At 37.5% G+C, this 16,785-nt stretch overlaps 1 long non-coding RNA gene across 1 annotated transcript; it reads left to right on the forward strand.

Annotated features, from left to right (window-relative positions):
* Positions 1-804: 804 nt before the first annotated feature.
* On the forward strand, positions 805-5,348 carry LOC148774021 (uncharacterized). Its single transcript, XR_016036228.1, has 3 exons — positions 805-927; positions 1,707-1,840; positions 4,250-5,348. It is a non-coding gene; the product is annotated as an uncharacterized LOC148774021 (long non-coding RNA).
* Positions 5,349-16,785: the final 11,437 nt, after the last annotated feature.

A 16,785-nucleotide genomic window follows, 5' to 3' on the forward strand; every position in this document is an offset into this window, starting at 1 on the left:
CACAGGCCCTAGTTGACTACCTGTGCTCATATCATCTGCCCTGTCTCATTTTCTCCTCCTGACTTTCTACTCTTCATCAAACCTAGTATAAAAACACTCAAGTTTAACATGTCTTGGGGTCTTCGTTCCCTTATTAAGACTTCTATGTCATGTAAAACTTACATTAAGTAAATTTGTATGTGTTTCTCTTGTGAATCTGTCTTCTGGCCCAGTTTATAGGGCGAGAATTGGAGAATCTAGGAATGCAACAGGAAGAAGAATTTTTTCCTCCCTTACCCTGGGCAAGTCAACCTCTGGGCCTCATTCCTACTTCATCTGTAAAAGTGGGATGGTAAATGGACCTACTTCAAAGGATTTGGAGGGGAAAAGAAAAACCTAAATGGTATTATTCATATTGTTTATTAACCACTAGTTAATCTTATACTTTCACAAAGAAATTGTGTGAATCTTTCCTGCCTGCTACCTAGCAAATATTGTTCAAGCCAAAAATAAATGGCTTTTCAATTTTATTCTTTCCAAAACAGCATATAAAATATTTGTAAAAGAACTGTTTAAGGCTTGATACATTTGTGAAAAATCCTAATGGTAAGAGGAAGCCCTTTTTTCTCGGATCTATCCATTTTTCCATCCCACCTTCATTCAGGAGATGATGACCGTGGACAAGCCATCTATTTCATCAGCCCCAACACTGGCTATTAATATAAATGGACACAACTTCTATAAATGGTTCCCAAATGTTACTAAATAAATCAATTCTGTCCTGTTTGTGGCAGGCTATTCTCTTATGCAATTCCATTTGGGTCACCACGACTCTGCTCACTGGCTGCAAATTGCCTGAAGATTTTGTGAGTGTGAAATAAATGCCTCGTTCTCTCCTCAAATTTCCCTGACCCACGACTGCAATGCCTCAGAATGCGCACTTACAAGGTAATTGCTTCCTAGACTCAAAATACCCAGCCTGTTCCTGTTACCAGACTCCGGAGTAGCATGAATTACAAAAGGATATTTACTATTTTGTTTTCAGTGGTTTAATAAGTCATCTCAGAATTCTTAAACTGGTTTAGATTTTGGCCTCATTTCAAAGGAAAATTAATTCTGTAACTTCTGAAGGTATGAGGATTCTATCATACTACTAATACTTACTATTAATGGCACTACCATTACTGCTATTAGCATTACAACTTCTGCTACTATGGCTACTACTATTACTACTAATGTTGCCACAACTACTAGTACTATTGCTGCTGTTACTACTGTTACTATGACGGTCTACTGCTATTAATTGTACAGCCACATTGCTAGCATATTTGAGCACTTAATACCCCTAAGCTTGTGTTAAGTGATATACGTATATATCAATTTTTTCATAATCTTGGATAATCGGTACTTTTATTAACCTCCTTTGACAGGTATTAAAACTGAAACCTAGGCATTTGAGTTAAGGACTGCCTCTAAATTTGGGGCTCTTAATGCATGTCCTCTGTTAGCTTCTTATCAGTCCAGCAGAAATTGCATCTCACATAACCACAAGACTAGAGTCACATAGCACAGAAAGCAACTGCTCTGAGACTTGAGCCTCCCTGTTTCCACGATAAACTTTCCCACTTCCCTGCCTGCCTTTGGTCTCCGCCAAAGGCCAGTGATGGCAACTGACTGCCTTGCCAAAGTAAGCTCTGGGTAAATAAGCTCTGTTTGTTCTCACTTAGGTGATCTTCATTTACTTCCATAATTTCAGTGCATTCTTCTCTGGCCATTCGACTATCGCAGAAGAAATAACAGTCATATTTAGGAAGGCAACAAGACAAGAAACTCTAGATACTGGCCCAGAAAGATTCAATAGGTAAATATCAGCCCTCACCTAGATAAGCAGAACAGCCCAAAAGAACATCTTTAAAAGGGAATTCTCAGACTTGTGGTCACCAAGGAGGAGGGGAGGTTGGGAAGGGGTGGACTGAGAGTTTGGTGTTAGCAGAGGCAAACTACTATTAGAATGGATAAACAAAAAGTCCCTACTGTATAGCACAGAGAATTATATTCAATATCCTGTGATAAACCATCATGGAAAAGAATATGAAAAAGAATGTGTATATATAAATAAATGTGTGTGTGTGTGTGTGTGTGTGTGTGTGTGTATAACTGAATCACTTTGTGTACAGAAGAAATTAATGCAACAATGTAAATGAACTATACTTCAGAAAAATAAATTTTTTGAAAAAGAAAGCAACTTCTCTGCTTCTTGGGGCAAATAGGCAGACTGCAAGTAATGCAGTCATAGATAGCTGTGCTTTCATCACCAAAAATCTATTGAAAATGGTAAGATGCTGTAAGAAGGATTCTTGAATCAAACTGGATGGAGAATACTGAGTTAAAGAAATTTAGAGATATTTCTTAATCACAAAGCTATGAACATGCTAACGAGAATTGTGAATTTCTAAATTGGGAAAATCATCTTCTGTACTGATAACCACAAAAAGCTTTTTAATACAGAACATTTGTTCTTCAGAACACATTTTGTGAAACGATGATCTAACCAAGTCAAAGGAAGAAAACAATCCAATGAGTTTACACGGAAAAAAGACTGAAAGGAAATACTCTAAAACGTTACAACTCCAAGTAGAAGGATTACTGATGACTTTTACTTTATTTCATTTTATTTTTGGATCCAATCTTGGTTTTTTTTCCATCTTTTTTCTAGGTTCAGAAAACCAAATAAATGCTAGTTGCTTTCTACAACATAGAAAATAACCCCCAAATAATATTTAAGTCAATATCAGGATAACTGCCTTAATTTTCTTACAAACTTGGGATATGAGCACCCTGTTAAAACAGATAAAAATAAATGCAGGTCTGATCAAATTTGTAGAACAAAATACTTTAACCCTTAGGTATTCAACCCTTAGGTATTGTTTTCTATGACATTTGTAAACATAGTAGGCAAGTCTCAAGTCTTTCTTTTTGGATACCTTATGTGCACGACATTTCCCTAATCCTTTGATGAAAAGCCACATTATCCAAGCAAGAGATATTAAAACACTTAAAAACTGAAAGCAAGCCTCAGGTTTCTTGAGGGTTGTCGCAACATATTTCATCATCAAGAAATGTATTCAATTGAGCTGTAAATTCAACTCACAGCTTGTTGAAAGCAAGAATGATTGCACAACAGTGTGAATGTACTTAATGCCACTGAACTATACACTTAAAAATAGTTCATCTTATAAATTTTATGTTATGTGTTATCACAATAATAAAAAGCAAGGGAAATGAAATGTATTTAGGTGGCATATTTTATTCTGAAAGATCCTCACAACTTCAGATATTTAAAAGTGTATTCACAGTATTGTTTATTACAGTGAACTAGAAACAAACTAAATGCCCAACAATGGGGGACTGATGAAATAAACCATACCCAATTCCTATCTTTAATATTTAAAATATCTTTTAAAAATTGATGAAGCTTTATATTTATTATTATGGAATAATATCTATAATTAAGTGAAAATGCCTGTTATTAAATGGCCTATTGAGTTAAAAATTTTTAAACATTTAAATACAGTCTATATATATTTATTTCATAAACTGAATCTTTATCAATATGAAACAATTATTGTTTTCTGTTTTAAACATATCCGTTACTTGAATATTTTGCAAATGCATATATGATTTTAATATCAGAAAAACCTTACAGCATGTTTTAAGTGTGTCAGTATTTAGACACTATCCTTGTAAGGATCATTTTACATGATTAAAATTTAGGCCATTGTATACATTATCACAGAAACTACCATGGGCCTCTGTTTCACCATATTTAAATGAAAACTTAAGAATTAAGACCATTTTATGGAGAAAGCAATAAGTAAATGGGCCATGGAGTAAAATTTTGTTGGGGGGGAATAGCCAGCAAAATCAGTATTTCAAACATTTGTTCCTTCCAGATTAAACTCATTTGTACACTTTGATAGACTTTAAAATAATCAAAAATGTTCATGGAAATAAAGTATAGCTTCTATTTTAGAAATATAGTTTATTAATAGGTCAATGTGAAAAAAATTAATTAAAAATCTTAGAAATAAGCGATACAATTATTGAAATAGACTCTACAATGAATGGATGAATTCCAGCTGAGTATGCAGCGCATTTTTAAATGGCGACATAGAACCAAGATGTTCAAAATGAGATGGGGGAGCCAAAAGAATGAAAAAGTAACCGAAGTATGGAAAATGTTTCTAAGGCTCCCACATTTGTTTCACAGAAATTCCAGAATAAAAGAGTGGAGAGAATTGTGAAGAAGCAATATTTGAAGATAAATTTTGGTTAATTTTCCAAGTAATCAAGCCAGTCAGTCCTAAAGGAGATCAACCCTGAATATTCATCGGAAGGACTGATGTTGAAGCACCAATACTTTGGCCCCCTGATGCGAAGAACTGATTCATTGGAAAAGACCCTAATGCTGGGAAAGATTGAAGACAACAGAAGGGGCTGGCAGAGGATGAGATAGATGGACAGCATCACCAACTCAATGGACATGAATCTGAGAAAACTCTGGGAGACAGTGAAGGACAGGGGAGCCTGGCATGCTGCAGTCCTTGGGGTCACAAAGAATTAGACGCAACTGAGTGGCTGAACAACAACAATTTTCCAGAACTGAATAAAGACATAAGTCCTCAAAGTAAAAGTACTTTCTGAATACTAAGCAAAATAAATTTTAAACCATTTTAGACCATCAACAGTTTTAAAACAGCTGTACCTACTTTGCCATTCTCAGACAACTCGCAATAAAAATGCTGAACTTGGAAAGAAATTACCAGAGAGAAAAAAATTATCTACAGAATAACAAAAATCAGAGTGATAGTAGACATCTAATCGACAGTCATAGACGCTCAAAGTCAATCAAGTATTATAAAAAGAGAAGTACCAACTTCAGGACGGTGACTCTCTGAACAGAGAAAGAAGAGCATAAAAGGAAAAGTTGAAAGTGTCCACTAGCATTTATTATATAAGATCCTATTCAGTTTTTCTGAATTACTTCACAAAATAAAAAGCCACTTTTTAAAAAAGTCAATAGTAATAGTATTAAGTTCAGTGACAAAAGAATGGATAATTAAATTGTATTGTATACAAGAAAAGACTACTCAATAAAAATGATGTCCATAGTAACATGGTTGAATTTCAAGAACATCTGGTTAAATAAAAGAAGCTGGACACCAAAAAAAATACATGCAGTAAGACTCCATTTGTGTGAAGATCAAGAACAGGCAAAGTGAAACCGTGGAGATAGAAATCAAAATAGCAGTACTTATGAAGGGTGGGGATTGACTGGAAAGTTGGCACTAGGGAATCTTCTGGGGTGACAGCTAAATCTTGATTTGGGTGTGGGTTATATTTCACGTTGTTGTTTAGTCACTAAGTTGTGTCTACTCCTTTGACCCCATGGACTATAGCCTGCAGGGTTCCTCTGCCCATGGGATTTCCCAGACAAGAATACTGGAGTGGGCCACCATTTCCTTCTCCAGGAGATCATGCTGACCCAGGGATCAAACCCACATCTCCTGCATTAACAGGTGGATTCCTTACCATTGAGCCACCAAGGAAGCCCACGTGGGTTACACAGGTGGATAAATTTGTCACAACTCATCTGTTTGTATAGCTAGGATCTAGGAATTTCATTCAATGCACATTTTATCTCAATGTAGAAACAAAATTTTAAACCAAAGTTGAAATTTAAAAAATGTAGACCATTCAAAAGTGAAAAAAGAACCACAACACTGGTGACACCACACACTTGAGGATATTAGGCCAAGGGCACTTCAGTTGATTGAAATGCAAGGAGAAATCTAGGTATCACAGCTCTGTTACTCGAGAAGCATTCAGGACATCAGAGAACAGGCCAGGGCTTCAAGAAACTAGAGAAGTGTAACCTGAAACCATGTTCAGCGTCTTAAGAATTTTATCAAATTTTACGAAGCTACACACAAGCCTTGTCTCTGGTCTCTTTCCAAAGAAAGAGCTGGAAAATATGGTCACTGAAATAAAGTTTATGGCTTCTCTTTGTGTAAAATAAATATGTAAATGTTTATGTAAATCATGTAAATCATACCTGCTCATTATAGAAAAACACAGAAGTTATAGATAAGCAGAAAGAAAAAACTGAAATCACCAGTTAGCAAATATGTACTCTTAACATATGGTTTGTTTTCTCCCAGGCTCTTTTTTTTTTCTCCAAAAAAATGTACCTTTCTAAACATTGCTTTTAATCTTTTCAATTTTGTTAGTGAGATTCTGCACATCATACTTTGCAGAAACCTGTGACTGTCTTTGCTAGGAAAGAGCAAACACGTAGATAATGTAATTAATCCTATTCTCCCTGGACTCAGGATGTGATCTTAAAATGTCTTCCTTGATTACTCTGTTTCTAAAGGTGGGTCTATTGCTGTCTAAGACAAAACCAATTTGTCTTTCAAATGTTACCATTTATGACTTGGAATGTGTTCTGTGATATTAAGGTAGAAATATTTCTTTACAAATGATTTCTTCCCACAAATACAAAAGCACCATTACCTAGGCTTGTGCTTGAAACATGACTACAAATGGCTATAAAATATGATTTTTAAAAATGAAAACACTAGATTTTACCAACCTAAATGATTTAGGATCCCTTCTGTGGTCTTTTTGGGGTTTTTTGTTTTTTGTTTTGTTTTTTTTTTATAGATTCTGTATATATTTTGTTATTTTTATACATAAGTATTTCTTTTTTTGATGATAATGTAATAAATGGTATTATTCTTTTAATTTTAAATTCCACTTGTTTATTGATTGTATATAGGAATATGATTGACTTTTGTGTATTAACCTTATATTCCACAACCTTAACTAAATCACTTTTAGTTCCAGAAATTTTTTGTCTATTCTTTTGAATTTTCTACATACACCATCATGTCATCTGCAAATAAGATCAGATTAAATTCTTCCTTCTCAATATATATACCTTTTATATATTTTTTCCTGCCATGTTGCATTAGCTTTTATTTCCTGTACAGTGTTGAAAGGTGAAAGGAGTCTTTCTTGACTTTTTCTTAATCTTGGTAGGAAAGCGTCTAGCTTCTCACTGTTAAGTATGATGCTAACTGTAGGATTTTTTGGATAGTCTTTATCAAGTTGAGGAAGTTCCCCTCTATGTGGTCTTTTTGGTCGGATAAACACTTAACCAGGTATTTATGCCATCCAACAAAACACTTTTGCAATGTCTATGAGAGCTGCCTTTAGCCAATGGTGGATTCTGTTCAACAGTCTCAATTTGACTATTTATTGTCCATTAGAGTACAAGCCGAAGACAGCAATGGCACCCCACTCCAGTACTCTTGCCTGGAAAATCCCATGACGGAGGAGCCTGGTAGGCTGCAGTCCATGACGTTGCTAAGAGTCAGACATGACTGAGCGACTTCACTTTCACTGTTCACTTTCATGCATTGGAGAAGAAAATGACAACCCACTCCAGTGTTCTTGCCTGGAGAATCCCAGGGACGGGGGAGCCTGGTAGGAGGCCGTCTATGGGGTCACACAGAGTCGGACACGACTGAAGTGACTTAGCAGCAGCAGCAGCAGAGTACAAGCGATATAAGATCAGAGACTTCATCTCATTCGCTTTGTTATCCTCAGTGCCTAGAAGAGATAGAGACTGAAAATGAACACGTTGAATGAAGAGTAATAGATTTCCACATTTAGAGGGGCAACTGATCGCTGAAATAGTTTACAGTCTTCAAGATTCCTCTCCCTTCCTTCTGTCTCTCCTTTCTCTTTCCATTGTGGCTGGACATTAATGAGTGAGGATGAGAATGCAGCCTGACTACAGGAAGAGCTGGGCATGCTGCTGGGTAGGATATGCCAGTCGTTTGCCCTTCAGATGGTAACATTTTTAGTTAGCCTATTTCCCCCCTTTTCTGCATGATATAAAAGGGAGGAGAGGTAACATTCTAAGATACAAAAGATAAAATATTAGTAAATTAATTGAAAGTTGACTTAGTTATTCCTTGCATTTTTTATATCAAAAGATCTGCCAATGTCTCCAGCATCATAAAGCTTCCTAAGGATAACTTACAGTACCTATGTATTCTTTATGTCTTTTCTCAGGGTACCCTGTGAGTTATTAAGTATTTTGGCTGAATGAGTGAATGAACCACTTAAGGTGACTAAGGAGGGTATGTGTAATACTTATCAAAAGTATCCAAAGTTCTTCTCAAAAATAATTTGATGAATGTATGAGGACAACAGGAACATAAAGAAAGCCCAAACTCAGGTGTCCCCACCTCTGCCCTGACACGTGGAACCAGGCCTGTTCATTGGTCTCAACTGTGCAACAGAGCTCACACAAGGAGATTTCAGCTCCCGCTCCATCAGGACACAGCTATCACCACCTGGCAATTCTATGCAGCCTGGAGACTAACCAGAGTCTCAGTTTACACCGCGAGGTGGTGGGAGGTTCTGTGACGATGTTTAAAACAACTTGAACCCAAAATAACCAGTCATAGTCTAATATAGCCAACCATACTGTAAAGCTGGTTTTCAAGCTGCAACTCAAAGTTACAACAATTGAACTTGGGAGCTTTTGTTGTTCCAGAGAAAACTGTGGAGTTAAGAGGTGAAAAAATGCCACAGAAGACCAGCAGTGAGTCAGAGTTATTGTCTCTCCAATTTTTGTTTTTTTTTAAGGCACAGCCAATATGAAGGATTATTTCGGAGCTCTTTGGTTTTACTGGTTCATAATACATTTCTCAGTAAACTATTTCAAGGGGCCATGAACATCTTTTAACAGTATGGTTCTTACTATCTTCAGAATTTCTCATTTGCAAACCCAGGTTTTCCTCCAGGGGTTCAGAAAATCACCCCAACCAGGAAGAAGAAACAACTACAAAACAATTAGGGAAATTACAACCAGAGGTTGATGTGTGCTCATCCTATCACCATCATTTTGTTTTTATTTTTTTAGTCACAGTGAGGTTGTCTCCCTAATGCTGTGACCAACGTCATTCCTTACATACCTCACATAATTCTTGGGTCCTATTTTTAAATTAATGACAGTGTCATATGCTAAATGTTTCAAAACAAACTTCACACTCTTGGCTTCAATTTTCCCCCCTGATAAAGATTACAAAGTGATTGATTTAAGCATTGCTCATTGTCTTTGGTTGCCAGACCTTCTCTGACTTTGCTCAGCAAATGTTTCCATGTAACACAAACTAGCATCACTTTAAAAAATACTTGTGGGTATGATGGGAGCTTCTAAAATTGTAAAAAAAAAAAATTATCTGCCTGTCCAACTGCAATCCACTGAAATGCAATCTGGGGATTATAGAGTGTCAGATGGTGCCTTTACAATAACAACCACTCAGCAACTGGAGGAATACAAGTGCAAGGTTCTGGGTAAGAGCTAAGACTTTGGGGACGCAGTACTGGCATGTTTAACAGTTAGTGTAGGCATAATCTAGGCAAAGAAATTACTCTGCATTAGTGGGGTTTTTTTGCTGTAGTTTTTAATAAATAAAATCATTTGGAGGTTTTCTATGTGTTATGGCATTTATAATTTCTAAAATGATTGTGCCCTTTTTTTCAAAATGTTTGTTTCAAGAATGACAAGAAATGACATCCCAAAGTTTCATGAAAAAATCAAAACATGGTATTTCACTAGCATATTTTGATCTAAAGTAAATCTATTTCTTGCATGCATCCCAATAGATTTTCCATCTTTCTTGGCATCAGAACATATTTTAAAGCCTTAAACATTTTTTGAGAGCTCAAATACATACGCATACTGTGTCAATCAGTTATCAAAATTAAAATATAATTTTAATTAGTGCAAAAGTACTCTATTTTAGGCAAGATAAATAAACAGCCAATTACCCAGTTGCTACCAAGGCATCCAGATGGGCTGCCAAGGCCAAGTCAGGGCATCACCCAGGAGAAAATTACAACTGCTACCACTGGCTGAGGCTTATATTACAGATCAGTAACGACAAATATATGGCACTCGTATCAGTACTCCCCTAAGTCATGGCCATGGCAGACATAACTAATTGATGATGGCACTCTCTCAGCCCAGGAGCAACCTCAGAATCTTTCACAAAGCCCTACACCAGGCAGCTACTCTCTATCAAGTCAATGTCTCATATGAAACCTATATCCAACCTCCAATTAAAATCCATTTATCAAATAAGATGGCTGAACAAAATATTTCTCACGTGTCCCCCTTCAACAATAATTTGACATTATTCACAGCTAGAAGTGTCTCTGTGGGCACTTTCGGATCAAGGTAGGGGATTGTAAAACCCCCTTTCAGTCATGGATGGAAGAGAGATGTTGTAAGAAGGTAGATGCACACCTAGGTGATTGACTCACAGACCACGGTCTTGGTTACAGACCCAGAAACAACTCCATGCCCCTGAGAACTTAGCTACAACCTGTTGCCTGGAGTAACAGGCAAATTTGCTCTTGGAGTTCAAAACGAAGCAGTTCAAAGGTTAACAAGAGTTTTCCCAAAGAGAACGCAGTGGTCATAGCAAACACCTTCTTCCAACAACACAAGAGAAGACTCTACACGTGGACATCACCAGATGGTCAATACCGAAATCAGATTGATTATATTCTTTGCAGCCAAAGATGGAGAAGCTCTATACAGTCAGCAAAAACAAGACCAGGAGCTGATTGTGGCTCACACCATGAACTCCTTATTGCCAAATTCAGACTTAAATTGAAGAAAGTAGAGAAAACCACTAGGCCATTCAGCCTAAATCAAACCCTTTACAATTTTACAGTGGAAGTGACAAATTGATTCATGGGATTAGATCTAATAGAGTGCCTGAAGAATTATGGATGGATGTTTATAACACTGTATAGGAGGCAGTGATCAAAACCATCCCCAGGAAAAAAGAAATGCAAAAGGTAGAATGGTTGTCTGAAGAGGCTTTACAGATAGCTGAGAAAAGAAGAAGTGAAAGACGAAGGAGAAAAAAGATACACCCATCGGAATGCAGAGTTCCAAAGAATAGCAAGGAGACATAAAGAAAGCTTTCCTATGAGAAAAATGCAAATAAATAGAGGAAAACACTAGAGAGGGAAGACTAGAGATCGCTTCAAGAAAATTAGATACCAAGGGAACATTTCATGAAAAAAGTGAAAGTCACTCAGTCATGTCCGATTCTTCGCGACCCCATGGACTATAGTCCATGAAATTCTCCAAGCCAGAATACTGGAGTGGGTAGCCTTTCCCTTCTCCAGAGAGATCTTCCCAACCCAGAGGACAGAAAGAGTATGGACCTAACAGAAGCAGAAGATATTAATAAGCAGCGGCAAGAATACACAGAAGAACTGTACAAAAAAAGATCTTAATGACCTGGATAACCATGATGGTATGATCATTTACCTAGAGCCAGAGTGCAGAGTGTGAAGTCAAGTGGGCCTTAGAAAACATCACTACGAACAAAGCTAGTGGACGTGATGGAGTTCCGGTTGAACTACTTCAAATCCTAAAAGATGATGCTATTAAAGTGCTGCACTCAATACGCCAGCAAATTTGGAAAACTCAGCAGTGGTCACAGGACTGGAAAAGGTCAGTTTTCATTTTAGTTCCAAAGACAGGCAATGCCAAAGAATGTTCAAACTACTGCACAATTTCACTCATTGCACATACTAGCAAGGTCATGTTCAAAATTCTCCAACAGTATATGAAAGCAATATATTAAAACTTATGAGGTGCAGCAAAAACAATTCTAAGAAGGAAGTTGATTGCAACAAATGCCTTTATTAAGAAAGAAGAATCTCAAATAAACAGCCTAGCTTTATACCTCAAGGGATTAGAAAAATAAGACCAATCTAATCCCAAAGTTGGGCTTCCCTGGTGGCTCAGTGGTAAAGAATCTGCCTGTCAAGCCAGAGACATTGGCTGGATCCCTGGGTTGGGAAAATCCTCTGGAGAAAATAATGGCAGCCCACTCCCCTATTCTTGCCTGGGAAAACCCATGGACAGAGGAGCCTGGTAAGCTACAATCTATGGGGTCTCAAAAGAGTGACACAATGATTAAACAACAATCCCAAAGTTATCAGAGAGAAGAAAATAATAAAGATTAAAGCAGAAATCAAAGAAATAAAGACTAGAAAGACAACGGAAAGAGTCAGTGAAAATAAAGGTTGGTGTTTTGAGGAAGTGAAAAACTGACAAACCTTTTGCTAAACTTACCAAGAAAAAAAGAAGACTCAAATAAACTAAATTATAAATGAAGGAGGAGACATTACAACTGATATCACAGAAATACAAGGGCTCCTAAGAAACTGCTATGAATAATCATACACCAAAAACTGCCTAACTTAAAAATAATTTCCTAGAAACATACAACCTACCAAGAATCAGTCATGAAGAAAATCTGAATATATATCCATGATTTTCAAAGGGAAAAGGAGGGGGATAAATTAGGAATTTGGGATCCACATACGCACAGTACCAAATATAAAATAGATAACCAACAAGGACATGCTGTGGAGCACACAGAATTATACTCAGTATCTTATTATAATCTATAATGGATAATAATCTGTTTTATGGGGTTGTTTTGGGGGGCGTTTTTTTTTTTGCCTCATAGCTTGTGGGATTTTAGTTCTGCAACCAGGGGTTGAACTCAAGCCACTACAGTGATAGTGCCAAGTCCCACCTGCCAGACCACCAGGGAACTCCCAAGGATCTGAGGAGATATATATACATATACATATATACATCCATATATATATATATATATAACTGAATCACTTTGCTGTATATTGAAACTTGACAACAATTGTAAATAAACTATACTTCAATAAATAAATAAAATTTCAAAAAAGATAAAACATCTGAACAGACCAATAATGACTAAGGAATTTGAAGTAGTAATCAAAAACCTCCTAACAAAGAAAAGTCCAGGATCAGACAATTTCCCTGGTGAATGTCACCAAACATTTCAAGAACTAATAACAATTCTTTTCAAACTGTTCAAAAAAAACTGAAGAGGAGTGAATACTTCCAAACTCATTTTATGAGGCCTGCATTACGCTGATACCTAAGCCAGATAAGGACAGGCCAAGAAAATAAAACTACATAGGTCAATATCTCTGATGAACATAGATGCAAAAGTTCTCAACAAAATATTAGCAAATTGAATTTAACAGCACATTAAAAGGATCACAGACCATGACTAAGTGGGATTTATCCCTCGGATGCAAAGATGGGTCAACATACACAAATAAATAAATGTGATACATCACATTAATAGAATTAAGGATTAATATCATGTGATCCTATCAGTCAATACAGAAAAAGCATTTCACAAAATTCAACACATTTTCATGATAAAAGTTCTCAACAAAGTGGAAATTATATATATAATCTCATTCCTAAGTGGTGCAGTGGTAACAGAATCCATCTGCCAAGCAGGAGATGCAGGTTTATCTCCAGTGGTTACAGAATCCATCTCCAAGAAGGAGATGCTTGGAGACCCAGTCTCCAGGAGACTGGGTCAGGAGGATTCCTGGAGTAGGAGATGGAAGCCTACTCGAGTATTCTTGCATGGAAAATTCCATGGACAGAGGAGCCCTTTGGGCCCATGGGGTCATAAAGGGTTGGACATGACTGAGTGTGTACCAGTGTGCACACAAATGTATCTGTGGAATACATACAACTCAATAGCAAAAAATCCCCCAAATAATCCAATAAAAAATTGGCAGGCAATCTGAACAGACACTTTCCAAAGAAGACATACAATTGGTCAACGGGTACATTAGAAGATGCTCAACATGACTAATCATCAAGGAAATGCAAATTAAAACCAGATAATTACAATTATCTGTGAGTTAGACAGCACCTCACACCTATTCAGTTCAGTTCAGTTCAGCTCAGTCGCTCAGTCGTGTCCGACTCTCCGCAACCCCATGAATCACAGCACGCCAGGCCTCCCTGTCCATCACCAACTCCCGGAGTTCACTCAAACTCATGTCCACAGAGTCGGTGATGCCATCCAGCCATCTCATTCTATGTCGTCCCCTTCTCCTCCCGCCCCCAACCTTTCCCAGCATCAGAGTCTTTTCCAGTGAGTCAACTCGTCGCATGAGGTGGCCAAACTATTGCAGTTTCAGCTTTAGCATCAGTCTTTCCAATGAACACCCAGGATGGACTGGTTGGATCTCCTTGCAGTACAAGGGACTCTCAAGAGTCTTCTCCAACACCACAGTTCAAAAGCATCAATTCTTTGGCGATCAGCTTTCTTCACAGTCCAACTCTCACATCCATACATGACCATGGGAAAAACCATAGCCTTGACTAGAAGGACCTTTGTTGGCAAAGTAATGTCTCTGCTTTTTAATATATACTATCAAGGTTGGTCATAACTTTCCTTCCAAGGAGTAAGCGTCTTTTAATTTCATGGCTGCAATCACACCTATTAGGATGGCTATTATCAAAAAGACATAAGAGAACAACTCTCTTGGTGAGAAAACAGGGCCCTTGTCCACTGTTGGTGAGAATGCAAACTGGTACAACCACGATGGAAAACAATACAGAGGCTCCTCAAAAAACCAAAAATAGAAGTACAATATGATCCAGCAATCTCACGTCTTGGTATATATTCAAAAGAATTTAAATCAGACCTCAAAGAAATCTCTCATGTTCATTGCAAAATAGTCACCTTAGCCAAGACGTGGAAAGAGCCTAAGTGACCACTGACAGATGAATGGACAAAGAAAATCTGATTTATATATTATATATTATACACACACAAAAGAATACTATTTGGACACAAAAAAGTAAATATTGTGCCTCTTGCAACAATATATATGGACCTTGAAGGCAGTGAAACAAGGTAGAAAGTCAGATGTGTGCATGCTAAGTTGCTTCAGTTGTGTCCGACTCTTTGTGACCCTATGAACCATAGCCCACCAGGCTCCTCTGTCCATGGGATTTCCAGGCAAGAATACTGGAGTGGGTTGTCACACCCTTCTCCAGGGGATCTTCCCAACCCAGGAATCAAATCCACGTCTCTTTTGTCTCCTGCACTGGCAAGTGAGTTCTTTACCACCAGCGCCACCTGGGAAGACGAGAAAGGCAGATAGTAAAAGACAAATACTGTATGATCTCACTCACATCTAGAATCTAAAAAAGGCCAAATTCATAGACACCAATAATAGAATGGTGGTTCCAGGGACTGAGGGGACGTTGGTCAAAGGGTACAAACTTCTAATGATAAGATGCATAAGTTCTGTGGATTTTATTTTATGCAAAGCATGGCCCTACAACAGAAGAATATGGCCCCAGAGGTCCATAGTGTGGAGGTAGGAAATTCTGTCCTAGAGAGAAAAACAAGTAGAGAAAAGTAGGAGTCTCCTCGTATACACCCTCACATACAAAGAGGGACGTTGGACCAAGAGCCATTCATGAAATATCCCCTAGCATCTATGTCTTAGAGTACAACTGATCACATGCCATATTTCTTCTTAAGTTTGTACATTTAATTTCCTATAACACAGGAGCAAACAAGAAAAATGTGCCAGATGTTCTATAGCCAGAGAGACCAGGGCCCTACCAAGAGATTTTCAGAATTTATAGTTATGAGAACAGTTATTAGTACCATTATGAAACTGTTTGTTTAAAACAAACTGTCGGAGGCTTCCCTGATGGCTCAGTGGATGACAGTCTGCCTGCCAATACAGGAGATGTGGGTTTGATCCCTGGTCTGGGAGGATCCCACATATCTCAGGACAATTAAGCCAACTACTGAGCCCACGTGTCACAACCACTGAAGCCCGAACTCTCTAGAGCCTTTGCTTCACGACAAGAGAGGCTGCTGCAATGAAAAGCCCATGCCCTGCATAGCACAACAAAGAGTAGTCCCCTCTCGCCACAACTAGAGAAAAGCCTGAGCAGCAACAAAGATCCAGCACAGCCAAAAATAAATAAATAAATAAAACGAACTGTAGTAGAACCCAAGGAACTTAACAACAATGAATCCTTTGTAAAGCTAAGTATAAAAGTAAATATGTGATTTAAAATCATATTTATAAAGCCAAACAGATTCTATTTAGCTTCTTTTGGATCAGCTATACAACTACTGTCCTGTATATTGGGTATGAATTTAGAAGATAAGAACACAAATTTGATCTTCCCAGATAGGTTTTGTTTTTGATTTAAGAACAGCCTGTGTCAAAGAATAATTACTACTAAGAGTTGATTCATAACTTAGTTTAAATTGACATAAATCTCCCTTTTCACATATTATCTTTAAAAAAGGGTTAACATTTCACATATTATCTTTAAAGAAAGGTTAACAATTGCTCTGTTAATGCCACTAAATTGATTGAAAGAACAGATATAGATTGTTAAAAATATACTGTTGATCAGAATCTAGGGACTCTGAGTTTGGAACTATTTCCTTTCTCCAACTGGGTTTATCTGATTACCTCGTTAGTCTCAGGGCACAGTAACTTCTGACACTGCCCTAACACAGACACTGGGCTCACGATGTCTATATCCCTTGAGATCCTTGGTAGATCTCCAGACCAACCTTCTGCTCTGTTGAGACTGTGCTAGATCTACAGGGTGTGTCAAGTCAACAGCTCCTGAAGGGTAGGTTGGACCGTCATTGCTAGTCTAGTATTATTTATACATCAAATCTATATCACCACTTAATTATTGAGGTGCATGTGTTAACTAGAACCAGAATTTGAAACTTTTTAAAGACATATATTCCATTAGGCTTTTCCAAATGGGGCTCTAGCCAA

Source organism: Moschus berezovskii, chromosome 24 (assembly GCF_049115385.1).
Source record: "Moschus berezovskii isolate FMDL1 chromosome 24, NW_MosBer_1.0, whole genome shotgun sequence".
NCBI classification, from domain to species: domain Eukaryota; kingdom Metazoa; phylum Chordata; class Mammalia; order Artiodactyla; family Moschidae; genus Moschus; species Moschus berezovskii.